At 44.4% G+C, this 15536-nt stretch overlaps 1 pseudogene; it reads left to right on the plus strand.

Annotated features, from left to right (window-relative positions):
- Nucleotides 1-10139: 10139 nt before the first annotated feature.
- On the plus strand, nt 10140-10479 carry LOC142442216 (thioredoxin pseudogene; annotated as a pseudogene).
- The last annotated feature ends 5057 nt before the right edge of the window (nt 10480-15536 follow it).

Here is a 15536-nt window from a genome sequence, read left to right on the forward strand (position 1 = left end):
TGTTCACATTTGCAGCTCATGGAAGGTCGACTAGCTGAACATGATGACCACTAGCATTCTCTCAGCTGTGGGACTGGCCTCCATGACTTGTCATCCTTTTGTTCCCACATTTTTTGAGGAGACACCAGTACCTGGAGAAGGACATGGTGCTTGGTAAGGGAGAGAGAAGCAAAGAAGAGAAAGGCCTTCGCCAACATGGATCGACACAGGGGCTGTCGCAATGGCTCCATCATGGGAACATGTGAGGATGGTGCAGGACAGGGCAGTGTGTCACGCTGTTACATAGAGGGCTTTAGGGGTTGGAATGGACACGAAGCCCCCTAACAACAACATAGAAAAGGTTGCACTTTATGCTAAGATTTCACAGCATGGCCAACTAGCTATGACATAAAGTCACATGAGCTGTCACAGTCACTCCAAAATTCTGCTACAACAATGTAAGCTTATGTCGATCCAATAAGCCTTTCAAAATCTCATCCACAGCAGTGCATCGGGTTCCATGTTTTAAAGCCTTCCCATTCCTTCATGATGAACCAAATGGACTGCTGTCAAGTACATTTTAACTCATTTTGACCATAAAACAGGGAGTGGAACTGCTCGCTAGTGTCTCCAAGTCTGTAAATCTTCACGGGCCCACGCAGCCTCCTTGTCCTCCCTTGATGGGCCTGGAATGCTGGAGCCACAGAGGGTCTGGCCAGTAGCCCATCGATTAAACCAGTGAACCACTAGGGCCCCTTTCACACAATATGTTCATGATCAAACACTGCATTTATCCAGCAACCACGATTCTGAGGCAATTTCCAAAAAGATTTGGCCACATAGGCTCATTTAGTCCGTTTGTCACTTTTAAGCAGATGTTGCTCCCAATGGGATAGAGCTGAAGTCACCAACGTTAATCACAATTTCAGTATTGCTCAAATGGCAACTTGTTGAACCGGGTCAGTATGTAGGTCCATGTGTGTACAACTAAATGCCTGGCAATTACATTTCTGTTCATATGCCGAGAGTTTGTTATTCTGTCAGTCATCAGTTACAGGGATGATCTAGATCTTCTGTGTAGTACAAAGAGGAGATGAAGAAAACAATCTATTCAATTCAGATATCTGGAACTCATTGTTCTGGAAAAGCCAGGCCCCTCAGACAATACTGCTTACCTCAGGGCCATATAACTGGCTCTTGCATATAAGAGATTTTTAGATTGATTGAGCAAATAAAAAAACCATTGAGCAAATCAGAACAAAACCAGACCAATGTGTTCTGAGGGGGCACACCATTCCAAAACCAACAGTTCAACCCTGGACACATGAGGTGGCTATGAGTTGAAAATGACTCCACAGCAACTAACAAGAACAAAAGCACAAGGTCAAATGATAATAACTCGTATGAGAAATGCAACAGAGGTGGAGCCTAAGCATTAACACATACATATTTACATTTTGTGAGCTAGTGTAGGAGAAATAAAATGATCACTTTAGGAAACACTAGCCAGAGAACCCTGGCATGATAAGGAAATTCTAACAACATGGGAAGGTTCTGTGATGAGTTTGCAAATGCTCAGTTCGATTTCAGTTTCTCAAACATACAAGCAAAGAAGTCAAAGAGCACCCAAGTCTTCATGGGCCGGAGAGGGAAGCTCCATGGTCAGCCACCAAATGAAAAGCTCATTAGCAATAAGCATTCATGGAACTTCCCACACTGGAAAAATAAGTGGAGCATGAAGAAGCACCAGCAAGAAAGTAAAACAAAAGAGGCAATATTTAAAAGAAATGCAAATGAGGATGTTCAGGTTTATGACCAATATGTGAAGAGCCCAAAGTCACCGTTCCAGTCTCAGAGAAAAAAGCTGACCATGTTGAAGTCAGAGTACGGAGGTCACAGGGCATGGTTTTCTTTCTGATGTACATTAAAAAAAAAATTACAGTCATTGAGTCAATTCTGACTCAAAGCATCCCCAGAGAGCAGAGTAGAACAGGACCTGTGCGCTTCTGAAACTGCAACTCTTTAAGGGAGTAGAAAGCCTCATCTACTGTAAACCAGTGAGTGGTTTTGAATGGCTGAACATGTGGGTACCAACCCAACACATAGCCCACTACATCACCATGGGTGCACAGTGTTGTAATATATTGGAGAAAACTAGATGGTAACGAACAACAAGAAAAGCATCCTTTTAAATGTCTCTAATTAATTACGCTAGTTAGGACCCAGAGCAAACATCTGTCCTCAATACAGAGGGGAGGTGAACATAGGTACTCTCTCAGTTGATTTCCACTGTGAAAACATTCTGTGTACCTGCCTATGGGGCCCTTTTGTTTACAAGTGGTTTTCCTTATCTGCCCTTAGTAGTCTAATCAATTGCATTCAATGAAAACAGTGATTTGAAGGATGTGATGGGATTAACTAATGGGTAGTCCAAAAGAGTTTGTTCCTAGAGGAGAAAATACCAGACCACAGGGTATTAGGAAGGAATGTACTTGCTATGTTTTAAGGATAGTCAAACCCCAGGTTGAACAAATACATTTTAATAAGGATGAAGGAGGTCAGAGAGGTGTGTCATTGAGACTTCAATGAAGAAATACAAAAAGATTGAAATCAATAAAAAAGTAGCATGTTCCAAAATTTCATACCATTGTGTGTTCAACTTCCCAATAAGATCACTAAAGACAAATGGGGGATGAACAACAGAAGAGTGGGTCAAGGGAGACATCGGACACAGTGGATGGATGTATGGATTGTGATAAGAGTTGTCTGAGCCCAAAGTAAATGATTAAAAAAAAATAGCATGTTCCAAAAAAACTCTCCTCCACTAATATATCATTCCCAAAACTGTCACCAAAAATATTTTATTTTTTGCACTTCACAAGAGTCCACAAAAAATGTGAATCAAACTGCATTTAGCCTCAAATAACTAATAATTGGTCAAGAACAAGGGCTGGCGTTGTTCACACATAAATCCCTGCCACCACATCTGGTCCAACTCACAGCAGAGCTATCACACACAGCAGAACTCCCCGTAGGACTCCCACGCCTGCACATCTTTACTGGAGCAGGCAGACTCATCTTCTCTGCACATTTCTGGTGAGTGTGCACAGCTCCCCTTGCAGTCGGAAGCCCAATATTTAACCCACTGGACAAAAGGGCTCCTTTGTTCACGTGTCCCACATACAATAAAGTATCATTACAGGAACTCATGAAAGACCTACAGAAAAAGAAAAGCAGCCCAGAAAGGCCCACCAATTTGTAAGGGAAGCTAATTCCTGACATATCAGGCTACACAGGGCTCTGCCTGCAAGCACTCACACTTCAAGATGCGGGTCCTTAAATGGAGTCCCTGAGTGGTGAGAGCAACTGAGTGCTCAGCTACCAAACAGAAGATTAGAAACTGAAGGCAAGGTAGCAGTACCTTAGAAAAAACCAACCAACTTCTGAAGTTAGCATTGAAAATCTTACCGAGTATAGCTTTACTCTGAAACCACATACGGTCACCATATGGAACCCAATGGTAGGCAAAATGACTGATATTTATCAAGTATTACCTAATTGAGATACAAGGAGCTCATTGGTAGCTAATCCTTCTTGCCATGAATGCACAAGGGGCTTTCAAAAAGGTCATGGGAAAATGGAATAAAGATAATGGAAGTTTTCCATGCACCTTTAGAAGCCACTGCATATCTTTTCCTAATAAATTATGCAAAACAGTGCAATATTATGCTAAATAGAATAATGTAATAAATCTTTTTTAATTCCTCAAATATTGTACATCTTAAAAATCTTTAGGATCCCTGTTCATCTTCCATAATTCAGAAAGAATATTAAGCTATTTACATATAACATCTCTCATAAATATTTACTAAAGCTGATATTAATTTTAGTCTCTAGCTGTGGTAAAGAGACCAGTTAGGTTACCGTGTATCTATACGATTCACATAAAAATTTGATAGCTGAAAATTTACAGAATGACTTTATTTTTCTGTGTTCTGCAAATTTTAAAAATTCAACTGTGTGGTTTCTCATGCTATAGTTAGAAACTCAACCTCATTGTATAGTTTTGAATTTTCCTTCTTTGAAAGATTGCCAGGTTACATAGGTTCTGACATGTGTGTACATGCATGCGTGTATGTCTTGCTTAGTTTTTGATGTCCCTGAGCATGATATGGTTAACATGGATAGGTGTTCATGGAAAGGCTGGAAGTTTGTGTCTACTCAGTCTCCACGGAAGAAAGCCTGGGTGATGCACTTGAGAAACCAGTCACAGAAACCCCTCTGCAACATCCCTGTGCTCTGACTCACATGGAGTAGTCTCCAGGAGTTGGTGTGGGTTTGATGGCATATGCTTGATTTGGTTCATTCCTTGGCGGGGTGGGGGTGAGGGGTGGGGGTGGGGGCGGGAATGAATTCTGGCTTCATTTGCTACCCCGCAGGCTGGCAGTTCAACCCCACCAGGACATCTGCAAAAGGAAAATGAGGCTGGTTGCTTCTGTATAGATTTTGATATGAGATATCTATGGAGGAACACTATGAGTCAGAATTGACTGTGTGGCAATGAGTTTGTTTTGGGGACTAGGGACAATCAATGCTTCTAGGTGGCACAAACAGCTTGCACTAGACAGTTCCCCTGAGGCTTGATGGGGTAAACAGCCCGTATTACTGTGGAAGAACAGATCTGCTTCCACAAACATGATGCTCCAGAAACACTATGGAACTGTTCTGCTCTATAACACATGACATAGCCATGAGATGGAACTAACTCCATGACACCTAACCAAAGGGAAAATTGAACATGATGAGTGTATATCATGTCTATGTATGCACATGGATATTGTGTTGAAAATGTGATGAAATCAGAAACAAACATAATTCCCATTAAGAATCACCATGTCTATAATGAACAACATGTCAGCGTGGCCTTTCCAAATTAGTCCGTGAAGAAGCCCCACTGCTCCAGTGGTTAAAGGACTGGCAGCTCCATGAAATGAAAGCAGTTGTGATCCATGAGGCGGCCATCTGGTAAAAGATGATTATAGCCTAGAAACCCCAAGGAGGAGTGTAAGGTACTGTGGCATCACTCACAGAATCCACTGTAGCGCAGTGGACAAAACAAGCCTCTGATCAAGAACACGTGGATAAAAGGCTAGAACATTCAAGCATTACCATGCAGTGGGGCACAGAGAAAATGGTACCTTATTTCAAATAATATGTTACCTTACTATATTTAAGAGTTATATATCTGGAGGTTGCCTTGTATTAGAAATAATCATGACACAAGTTTTCAAAGGAGGAGCTATTAGTAGGACTCAGTTCTTGAACAGCAAATGCAAACAAATTGAAGAAAGAGTTAACATATGAAAAAAGTAAATCAAAAGGATAAAAAGAATTACACACTTAGAATTCGGTTCCAAGAAACTGTTATATCCAGGTCTGAAGATTAATCAGGGCCACACGGAAAAGGATCAAATGCAAAGCTTCACTGGAGCTGGCCGCCAGGAAACAGCTGGCACTCAATCCATCGGGCCCCAAGCGCACTACTCGAACTCTGGTTTATACAGCAAGAAACCACGAACGGGTGGGAATACTTTTCTCCTCCGATCACAACTGTACACGCTGACTAAGGGGGATGGAGCAGCTAGGGAACTTCCTGTTGGTATCCAACATGGGCATGGGCAGCAGCCCACTAACATTTTGAATCTGGTGGTTCTGGGGACCAATGCAGAAATAACAAGCTTAAACAATGGAAATAAAGAGAGTCCAGTGTCAGCAGGTTAGCAAATGAGACTTAGGGTCGTTCAGTCACAGTATGCAGCCATTAGGATGTGGAGGTATGTCCACCATTAATGATTTCAAAATAAATCATGTGTGGAGAGGGGGTTGGGGAGGATGGGGACCAACTCAATTAAGCATTAGCTGGAAAATACAGAAGCTAAATTCATCTGGTTAATTAATAAACATCAGGATAATTCAAAACGCTTTCTGTATACAGTAGGATAAATGATAGATTTCAATTCTATGTGACTGTGAAAATAAAATAACTGAAATTACCAAAAAGTGCTGACCTTGACCGCATGTGCCACTAACTTACATCAATTCTGGCTCACAGTGACCCTCAGAACAGAGTAGAAGTGCCCTGTGGATTTTCAAAACTGAAACACTACAGGGGAAGACCTATTATTTCTCCAGATTAATACATAAAATGACTTGAAAATAAGTAAGTAAAATAATTGCTGGGTCCTGCAAATCAAAAGGATGTAAAAGGAAGCCAAAATTTCCTATTAAAAATATGAGTGGATATTAAATCTGGGCCCGCAAGCTCTAAAAGCCAAGAAAGATCATAAGAGGGCGGCGGCAGGGGGGGAAGAGCGCAGTTTAAAGAGAGATGAGCCATCAATGCAACCAATCTCTGAGGTGAGGCTTATTAGGGGAAACATCCCCCTCTGGGACTCTTCACACTCCAAGTGGAAAAGTCCAGCATCCGCAGACACAAATCTCAGGAGCTGTATTAGAGATTAAAGTCTTAGCACTCAGGTGAGTAAAGGGCTATAGGATAGATGGCTGTAGATTAAGCCTCCATTGAATTCTTTCTGATCATCAAGCAAGGAAATAGATTAAATTGGCCCAGAGGCAGCAGAACTTGGAAAGTGGACACCATCCACCTATCTCCAGGCAATGCAGGGGGTCCTATAGTCTGGAGCCATGCCTTAGCACTTGAGCCCTGACTGCCTGGGTCAGAAGGACTTGGAACAATCTTGTAAAATGCTCTATCTGGCAATGAAGGTGGCTCAGTTACGGTCCTGTCCCTGCTTCTGTATTCCCATTGATAACAATGCTGTATTGAAGCTCCTCCAATGAGAAACGTGTGACCGTTTCCTCTGTTGCAATCTTATTTCATTAGATTCTCGACTTGACTGTTTCCCTGAACTGCACTATGATCTCCTGCGTCTTTGGATTCTCTTCATCTCTTTTAAGACTTAATAAATGTTCTCCATAAATTATATTTGAGATTGGAGTTCCTTTTGCTCTAAATCAGAGCACAAACTAGCTTTTGATGGGCAGAAACGGTTAAGAACATGCAGTAGAGTAAAAAGGAGACCCTGTTTTAAACATAGTTTAAAGAGAACATCTATTAAATCTTATGAGGCAAAGACAGCACAAGGACACAAACACATCACCTGAATGAAGGAAGCCACCAACAGGAGGTGGAAATGGCTTCCAAGGTTCACAACTGAGATGTGAGCTAAAGAGGGAGTGGGGGACGGGCAGGGCAAAGGAAACCCACAAAAGCATGCATCTCAATGGCAGACATTCCATCCTTAGATAGCGGGCTTACAAGATGGGTCCAGGGCCTCCTGACCAATGCAGTCAGGGCAAGGCTGATAGGACATGGCTCCTGCCTAGGAGTCTCCTGGAAGGACTGTCTCCAGTTTGGTGACCTCTATCAAGGACACACACTCAGGCAAACCTCCAAGAGAGACTGCTTCTCCATGGGCTGCCTGCAGAGTTGAAGCTAAGCCACCCTGCAAAGCCTGAGGACCAGATTACCTACTACCTTGGTTCCTGGGCAGAAACCATTCAATGGAGGCTCACTCCATGTGGGGCTCTGCAATCTATGCAAGGACCTAATCTGTGTGGGGATTTGGAGCTGTCACTGCTCTGGTACCCTTTTGCAAAACAAGGTGCTGAGAAGTTAAGCTCTAATACAGACCTCGGTCGGCAGTGGGGTGGCCCGATGACTGCAAGGCTGGCCTCTGCTTTCAGTAAAGGCCACTCTGGGGTCCCCATGCTCTACTGCCCACGACCTGACACGAAGGGACAGGCCCTAGGAAAAAAACTCACCCGCAATCGCGACTTTCTGGAGGGAGGGGTGAGGATGCAGGAGGAGCTCTGAGCAGGAAAAGCCACCAGAGTATTCCCGAGCCCGAAGGCAGAAGCCTGCAACCAATTCAAGAAGGATTTAACTGGAAATGTCCCCAGGGCGTCGCGGCGACATGGAACGCTGTCGGACAGGGTGCAGGAAGTGTAACGTCCACGGGAACCCAGACACAGCTGGGGACTCCAGGCCTGCGGGGGATTCCGCGCCTGGGGTCAGCACAGAAACTCACTCACCTGCAGAAACTCGTGGGTCGCCCTCTCCTCTCGGATCCTTCTCACTCAGAGGAAGTGGGTTCAGCAGGAAATTGTATCACCTGGGGAGGTGGTGGGGTGGTGTCTGCGCAAAAGGGCGGGGCCTGGAGATAATGAGGGTGTCGTGGAGGGAGGGGCCTGCAGGTGAGGTTCTGGGCCTGGAATGGCAAAGAATTCATTCTTAGTAGTTTCTTCTTAGTCTGGAAGCCCTGCTGAAACCTGATCACTTTGGATGGCCCTGCTTGCATTTGAAAAGCGTTTGCATTTGAATCACAACACCACACAAGCCCAGGCTCAAAGACCAACTGAAAGAAAAGTGGTGGAAGAAAAAAAAAGAAAAGTGGTGGGTAGAAGGCATGCTTCCCAAGTGGGAATTTCCCCAAGAGACACCCCAGCACCTAGGGCCACAGAGACACACAGTTGACAGCATCTGCTGCCATCTGCTCCACCTGACCACGTCTCTCCTGCTTTTCACCTGGACGCCTCTGAAACTCAGACACTGATTTCAGGCTCTGCTCCCTGTGTATGATCAGGTGAGCATCAAGATGGGAATTCCTGAAAATGCCAGTTTTCCATTTGTCTTCTTCTCCCCTGCTCTCTCCCTCTCCTCACCGCTAAAATTTATTTCCCCCCAATCTGTGGGTTCTGTATTTCTCTTTTTATGAAACCTTTCTATGTGAACAAGTGTCTATTTTGAGCACGTTCCAGTCAACTAATTGTCCTACACAGAATGTGTTTCCTTTAATATATTTCATGTGTTGAGGTCTCTCCTTTCTATTTTTATGTTATTGAGGGTTTTTATCAGGAATAGGTGGTAGATGTTGTCAAATGCCTTTTATGCATCTATTAATATGATATGGGTCTTCACCATATCATATTATTTGTCCTATTTATGTGGTCGGTTACATTATTGTATCCCTGGTAATAATCCCACTTAGTGAAGTTGAAATATGAACTCAAAGTCAGAGATAGGCGCTCTCTAACTCAATCGATCCCATTTCCACAAATGTAAAGATAAACTGCTCTGATGTATGATCTAATTACTCTCCTAAACCAATAGAGTTATGTAATCATCAAATATGTTCCTTTATTGTTAAAACACCTGTGTAACACATTCTAGAGTCCATTTTATAATTTTACCCCATATTCTCTATAGTCATAAAATGTTCTTTTAAAGTTTCTCATGCGTTAAAATAATAAATAAGGTTTCTTGTAGAAATCGACATGTATTGAATTTTGTCCTTCACTATTGTTTCATCTTGCAGGTATACATATTTTTTTTTGTATGATGCCTTATACCTGGTCCCTTTGGCACCTCGTGATCGCACTGGCTGGTGTGCTTCTTCCATGTGGAATTTGTTGCTTCTGAGCAAGATGGCCACTTGTTCACCTTCAAGCCTTTAAGACCCCAGACACTATCTCTTTTGATAGCCTGGCACCATCAGCTTTCTTCGCCACATTTGCTCATGCACCCGTTTGTCTTCGGCGATCATATCATGGAGGTGTGCAGCCAATGATATGATTTTTTTGTTCTTTGATGCCTGATAACTGATCCCTTCAGGACCATGTGATCACACAGCCTGGTGTGTTCTACCATGTGGGCTTTGTTGCTTCTGAGCTAGATGGCCGCTTGTTTATCTGTAAGCCTTTAAGACCCCAGACACTATCTCTTTTGATAGCTGGGGACCATCAGCTTTCTTCACCACATTTGCTTGTTCACCTGCTTTGGCTTCAGCAGTTGTGTCGGGAGGGTGAGCATCGCAGAGTTCTAATTTAATTAAAGAAATTATTCATGCATTGAGGGAGTGCTTGAGTAGAGGCCCAAGGTTGGAAAAATATCCTAAGGGAATTTGAGATTTTTTCATGCAACCCTCTGCCTCTCATAATAATTTGTATCTTGTAGATATTGTCTGATAATCATCAGCATGTATTCTCTATTAAGATATATATGTGAAGCTCAGTCCAGTGCCTTGTCCTGTTTTGTTCCTCTTGTGACCCCGGTCACTCAACAAAGCCCAGTGGTCAAAATGGTGAAGCAGAGTGATAGCAAGGAGGATTCTCAGGCTGCGCTGAACAGTGCTGGAGAGAAGCTTGGTGTGATTCACTTCTCAGCCTCATAGTGGGGGCCTTTCTGTCATTCCCTGTGTGCAAAGTCTGGCAATGCGGCCTGCCTTGAAGTTGATGAGGATGACTGCTAGGACGTCGCTTCTGAGTGCGAAGTCAAATGTATGCCAGCATTTCAGTTGTATAAAGGTGGGTGAATTTTCTGGTGCTAATAAGGAAAAACTTGAAGCTACCATGAATGAGTTAATTATGCTTCCTGAAAATGTAACTAGCCATCAGCTGTGTAAATCTTTTTGTATTTAAAAAAGGAACAATCAATTACCATCTGATTGTAAATGAAAATAAAATATTAATTCTACCCTTAAAAAAAACCAACATGATTATATATTTTCAACAAGATTCTGGAATGATTATTACTTTACTGCTTATTTAAAAAAGAAACACTCTAACATTTCAGTACTTATTGTACATACAGTCCCTGTACAAGAGAGGTTGTTGTTAGGTGTCACTAAGTTAGTTCCAAATCATAGTGACCCTATTACCACAGGGAGAAACACTGGCTTGCCTTAAACCATCCTCATAATTGTTCTTATATTTGAGCCCGTTGTCTCACCTTTATCAATCTAAAAAGTTTCCTCTTGTTTGCTGCCCCTATACTTTGCCAAGCACCATGGTTGAAGTGATGTATCTCTTGTTTTTCCCTCCGGTTTGCAAATACACAAAACTCTAAGGTTTTACTTATATGGAATAAGAAAATGCATTTAAAAGAATAAAGTCAGAGCTGTTGTGTGAATTCTGACTCATAGAACCATAGAGAGCAGAGTAACAGCTCCTTGGGCTTTTGTTTTTTACATTTTATAGAACATGTTTCATCTTTACCACAGCAAGTAGTGTCCTTATAGACAATAGTCCAAAACTAGACAGGTGATGTAGTGGTTGATTTTCTCAGTCTCAGACATGTAGAAGCACCATATGGAAGTTAAAATGTACTGGAGTATCCAAGAGCTGAAGAACATATTCAGTTTGTTTTGTATACAACTGTGTCGATATGGTAGAAGTGTATTGTTAATTGTTTTATGTGGCCCTGAGCACAGCTGTGAGATTCTGGTTGTAAGAGAATGACATCTTGACCCACTATCACAGTGACTCAGGTGTCACCTTTTACCATGTGGATACTCAATGTCACAGACAGGTTGGTGCTTTTACCTCAGTGCTGTATGGGGTATGTGACTTTGATCATACATCTGATAATAATCTAGCCGTTTGTCAGGATAAGAATCTGGTGGGTCCCCCCCCCCACTAAGACCTATATATTGCATTATTTCCAATTCATCTGAATTCATTCCTGTATGGTCAGTGTTATTAAGAACAAACTTTCAAATATGTTGGTGGGAATTTAAGAACTACTGTTTTTGATGTCTGCCACATCCATATTAATTTCTGCCACATCCGTATTTTCCTGAATAGCTATACTTAATGAAGTCTAAGTCCTGCCTGAATTTTCACTTATGTGTTTCCCAATCACACCCATGACTATGCTTCTCCTATTCTGGGTCACGCTGCAACAGGGCGGAAGTGGCGGTGTCCTAGCCGGAAGTGAGGGTCATAGCTCGGTAACTACTTGCTGTGCACGGAACCTACTTGCTGTGCACGGAGTATGGAGCCAGAGAAGCGCCTGCATCCTGAGCTCTGTGTAGTCAGCGCGCCCACGTTGGGGTTGCGTTGGTGACCAGTTGGGGTGACCCTGCTGCACACAGCAGCCTGGCTGGGGGCTGTCCGAGAGACTGGTCCCATCCCCCTGTTTGGGGATTAGTTGGGATTCCTTGTGAGAATCCCTGTTTGAGAAAGGGGGATCCCAGACTGGTTTGGGGCGTCAGTGTTCCCGATTAGTCGCTTTGCAGGTCTCTCCTAGCCCCCCTACATTGTCTCCATACAGCGGTGCCTCCTCCCCGAGACTCCTGGAACATCTTCAGCTCAAAGGTGAGCCCCGGGTCCCTTTCTTCTCTCGCTACGTATTCCTGAACGTTATTCAGGAAGCGAGTGGCTGCAGCTGGTGCACAGAACGTTAGGGCTTCCTCCTGAGGTTTGCCCAGTGTTGTCATCTGTGCAGTAACTTTCTCAAGGAGCGGGTTGGGGGGAGAACCCGGTCTGGAAACACCCTGGCTCCTTGCCAGCCAGTAGGGTGTCTGCGGCGAGTACACCCAGCCTTGAGGGTGTTGAAGTGATATTCCAGCACACCCACCGCGCATTGAGACATGATTGGCATTCCCAGGTTGCTGGGCTAATTCCTTCCAGGACTGGGGGCCTCAAGGGAGGTGACCCAGTTTGGTTGCTATCAGTCAACAGTCTGGAAGGTGGCAAGTGAAAGGAGAAAGAGATGGGCACAGCTGTACAAAGATGGGGTTCAGTGAGCAGGAACTCAGCCAAAGTGAAGGCTAGTCTTTCTTTGGGAAAGTGTATAGGTCTCCATAGAAGAGCAAGATCCCTCCAGTAAGGAAGCTCTCCCGGTCCCACATCCAGTCTTCAAAAATTGTGCCTGTTGTTTCTTTAATTTTTACCAAACCGTTTGTTTGTGTTTAGCAGTAGAAAGAAGCTGGAGGAAAACGTTCCTCGTGGAGGACAGCCAGCTGGAGAGAAGGTTTCTTTAAGAGGAACAGGGGAAAATTGCCCTCAATAATTAATTGCTTTTCATGCAGAGAAAGTAGCCAGTAAAAGACATCCAGGCAGTTGAACTGGATCCATATTTCTGCAAATTTGTTAGTGTGGGGGAGTGTGGGAGCTGCTCCTGCTTATTGCCTACAGGGAAATTTCCGTTTCTGTTGCCTCTGAAGAAGTTTCTGGTAGCTTGTCCTATGTTTAGATGTATGCAGACTCCATTTTAACTGTGTATTCCCTCCTGGAGTAATTTTATCTCTATTTTAATAAAAATTCCCTGAGTGTGTTGCTTGGTTTGGGGGCTTCTTTTGGGTTTGGTTTTTGAATAAGCGGTTTTAGAAAAAGTTCCAGCTTTAACAAAGCCATGGCCCAGATCTGGGAGGCCATAGAGTTGCTCAAGGAAATCATCCAGGTGCAGCGTGGCTCTGCCAGTGAGAGACTGAGGGACTGGCCCTGGTGCCCCACACCACTCCCTGAATACGTGCTCACATGACAAGAGGCAGCACTCCCCTCCAAACTCACTGCCAGCGATTCTGACCCAGGGACCCTATGGACAGCGTAAAACTGCCTCTGAGGGTTTCCCAGACTGTAACTCTTCAAAGGAGTAGAAAGCTTCATCTTTTTCCAGCCAGTGGTTTCCAGCTGATGGCTCTTTGGTTAGAAGCCCAGCATGCAACCCACCAGACTACCAGGATGCCTGCTCTTTACTGTAGTCTTAATTCTCCACCTCCCAATCTAGCGGGTCTAGGAAAGCCAAGCCACATGGGAATCCCTACAGGCCCCTGGCCAGGGGGAAGTTCTGCTCCAGTCCCTGCCTGAGTCTGGAGGGTGATTCATGTACAGAGACATGCTCTTGTTCATTCCGTGAAGGTTCACACTGTACTTTCAAGATGCCAGCTCCTGTGTAGAGACCAAAGCCCTCCAACATGTCTGTGTAGGCTGACAGGTCCCTACAGTGAGAATTCTACAGCTACAGATCAAATTCTAGTCTTCTATTCATTAGCTGATTTCCTTGGGAAAGTCTTTGAGCCTCCTTGGGCCTCTAGTGGTTGGTCTTTAACGTGAGCCTGATGTTTGCATTGAGGGTTAAGTGACTCAGTGCAGGTCTGGCGTGCAGTCTGTGGCTACTGCTGTGATCTGTGCTTCCGAGAGACCCAGAGGTGTGCACACACATCCTAATGATGCTGGGCTGAGTGGAAATCAAGGTCATGGGGCCCTACAGCTGAGGATGAAGGTGCAGGAACATTGCTGGGGCCTGTCCTCCCTTTCAAATGCCTCAGGGGCACAGGCATTTGAAAGGACAAGAAGAAGGAGCTGTACACAGGCCAGCCAGGTCCTGGTGCTAACCGGGCTCCAATAACTCATATCAGGCTTCCTGATGAGGAAAGAGAACCTTTGTAGGGAGTTGAGTGGAGCAGTGACGTGGTCAGGGCAATATTAGGTACGTCACTGGGGCTTCAGTGTGGAGCCTGGTGCAGGCACGTGGAGAAGGTGCAGGTGTGGATGCAGCCAGAGCAGGTAAGAGGTTGTTGGGATAGTTCAAGAATGTGGTGTGGCCATGGCCAAGGGAAAGGAGTGGGGGCTGATGGGAGATACTGGGGCCATTTTGGGGTGGGGGCAGATGGTGGGAGGTGCTGGCAGGATTTGGTAGCATATAAGGTGAAAGAATGAAGCTGACACTCAACTTTGTGATGTGGTCATTGGAACAGATCGGACCGAGGGGACAGTTTTAGGGTGGGGAAGATGATGGAGTCCAGCTTGGAGACCAGGATGTGGATCAGGAGGCAGGATGTGGGCATCTTATGCAGGCATTTGTGTTGCTTACCAGAGCAAGGGCCCCAGGAATAGCTTGCTAAGTTGACTGGCTGGGTCTTTTCCCTCCATGTTGCAGCAAGCTTTCCCAAATGACGAAGCACCCGGACTGTGATCTGGAGAAAATTGAGAACAAAGAAGATCCTACCATAGCCATGCTTCCCAATTACCTCGCATTCCTGCAAGGTGGGGCTGGCTGCAAGGGGGTGTGGATTTTTGGGGATAGGGAGTGTGGGGGGCCTTTGCTGGCTCCTGGGCAACTACAGGTGTTGGCAGCTCTGCTTTGAGTGAGTATGGGGCCTGGGGAACACTGGTCACCCCAGTGGACCATGTCATTCCAGCTTTCAGGAAGGCCTTGGTCCTGGTCAGGCAGGTGCAAGAACAGGCCAGCAAACAAATCAGCAGCAAAAATTAGCCCCAGCGATGACTGCAAATAAAATTGAAAATAATGGAAGTTTCCCACCAACTTCTTGAAGCCCCCTTGTATCTGCATCACACAACGTTTGCCTGTTTATTATTTCCAGGTTTTAGCCTATTGACAGCAATTACAAGAATCTGCTTGCAAGCTAACATTCCATGATCCATGTAGTTTTTCCATCACCCCTTCCCTCCACCCCCCACTTTCTCTATCCTGACCCTAGTAACTATTAATAAACTTTGATATCTAAACATTTGCCTTTTCTTGTCTTTTTATATACGTGAAGTCATACAATATGTGTCCTTTTGTGATTGGCTTGTTTCATTCAGCATGTCTTCAAGCTCTGCCCTTATTGTATCCAGATTTCATTTCTTCTACTGGCACAGCAGTACTTGTATTTACATTTTGTTTGTATGTTCATCTGTTGATGAACATTTATTGGAGCTGTTTGGTTATTGCTGACATTTCTGCAATG

The sequence above is a fragment of the Tenrec ecaudatus genome, chromosome 3, assembly GCF_050624435.1.
Source record: "Tenrec ecaudatus isolate mTenEca1 chromosome 3, mTenEca1.hap1, whole genome shotgun sequence".
Lineage (NCBI taxonomy): Eukaryota > Metazoa > Chordata > Mammalia > Afrosoricida > Tenrecidae > Tenrec > Tenrec ecaudatus.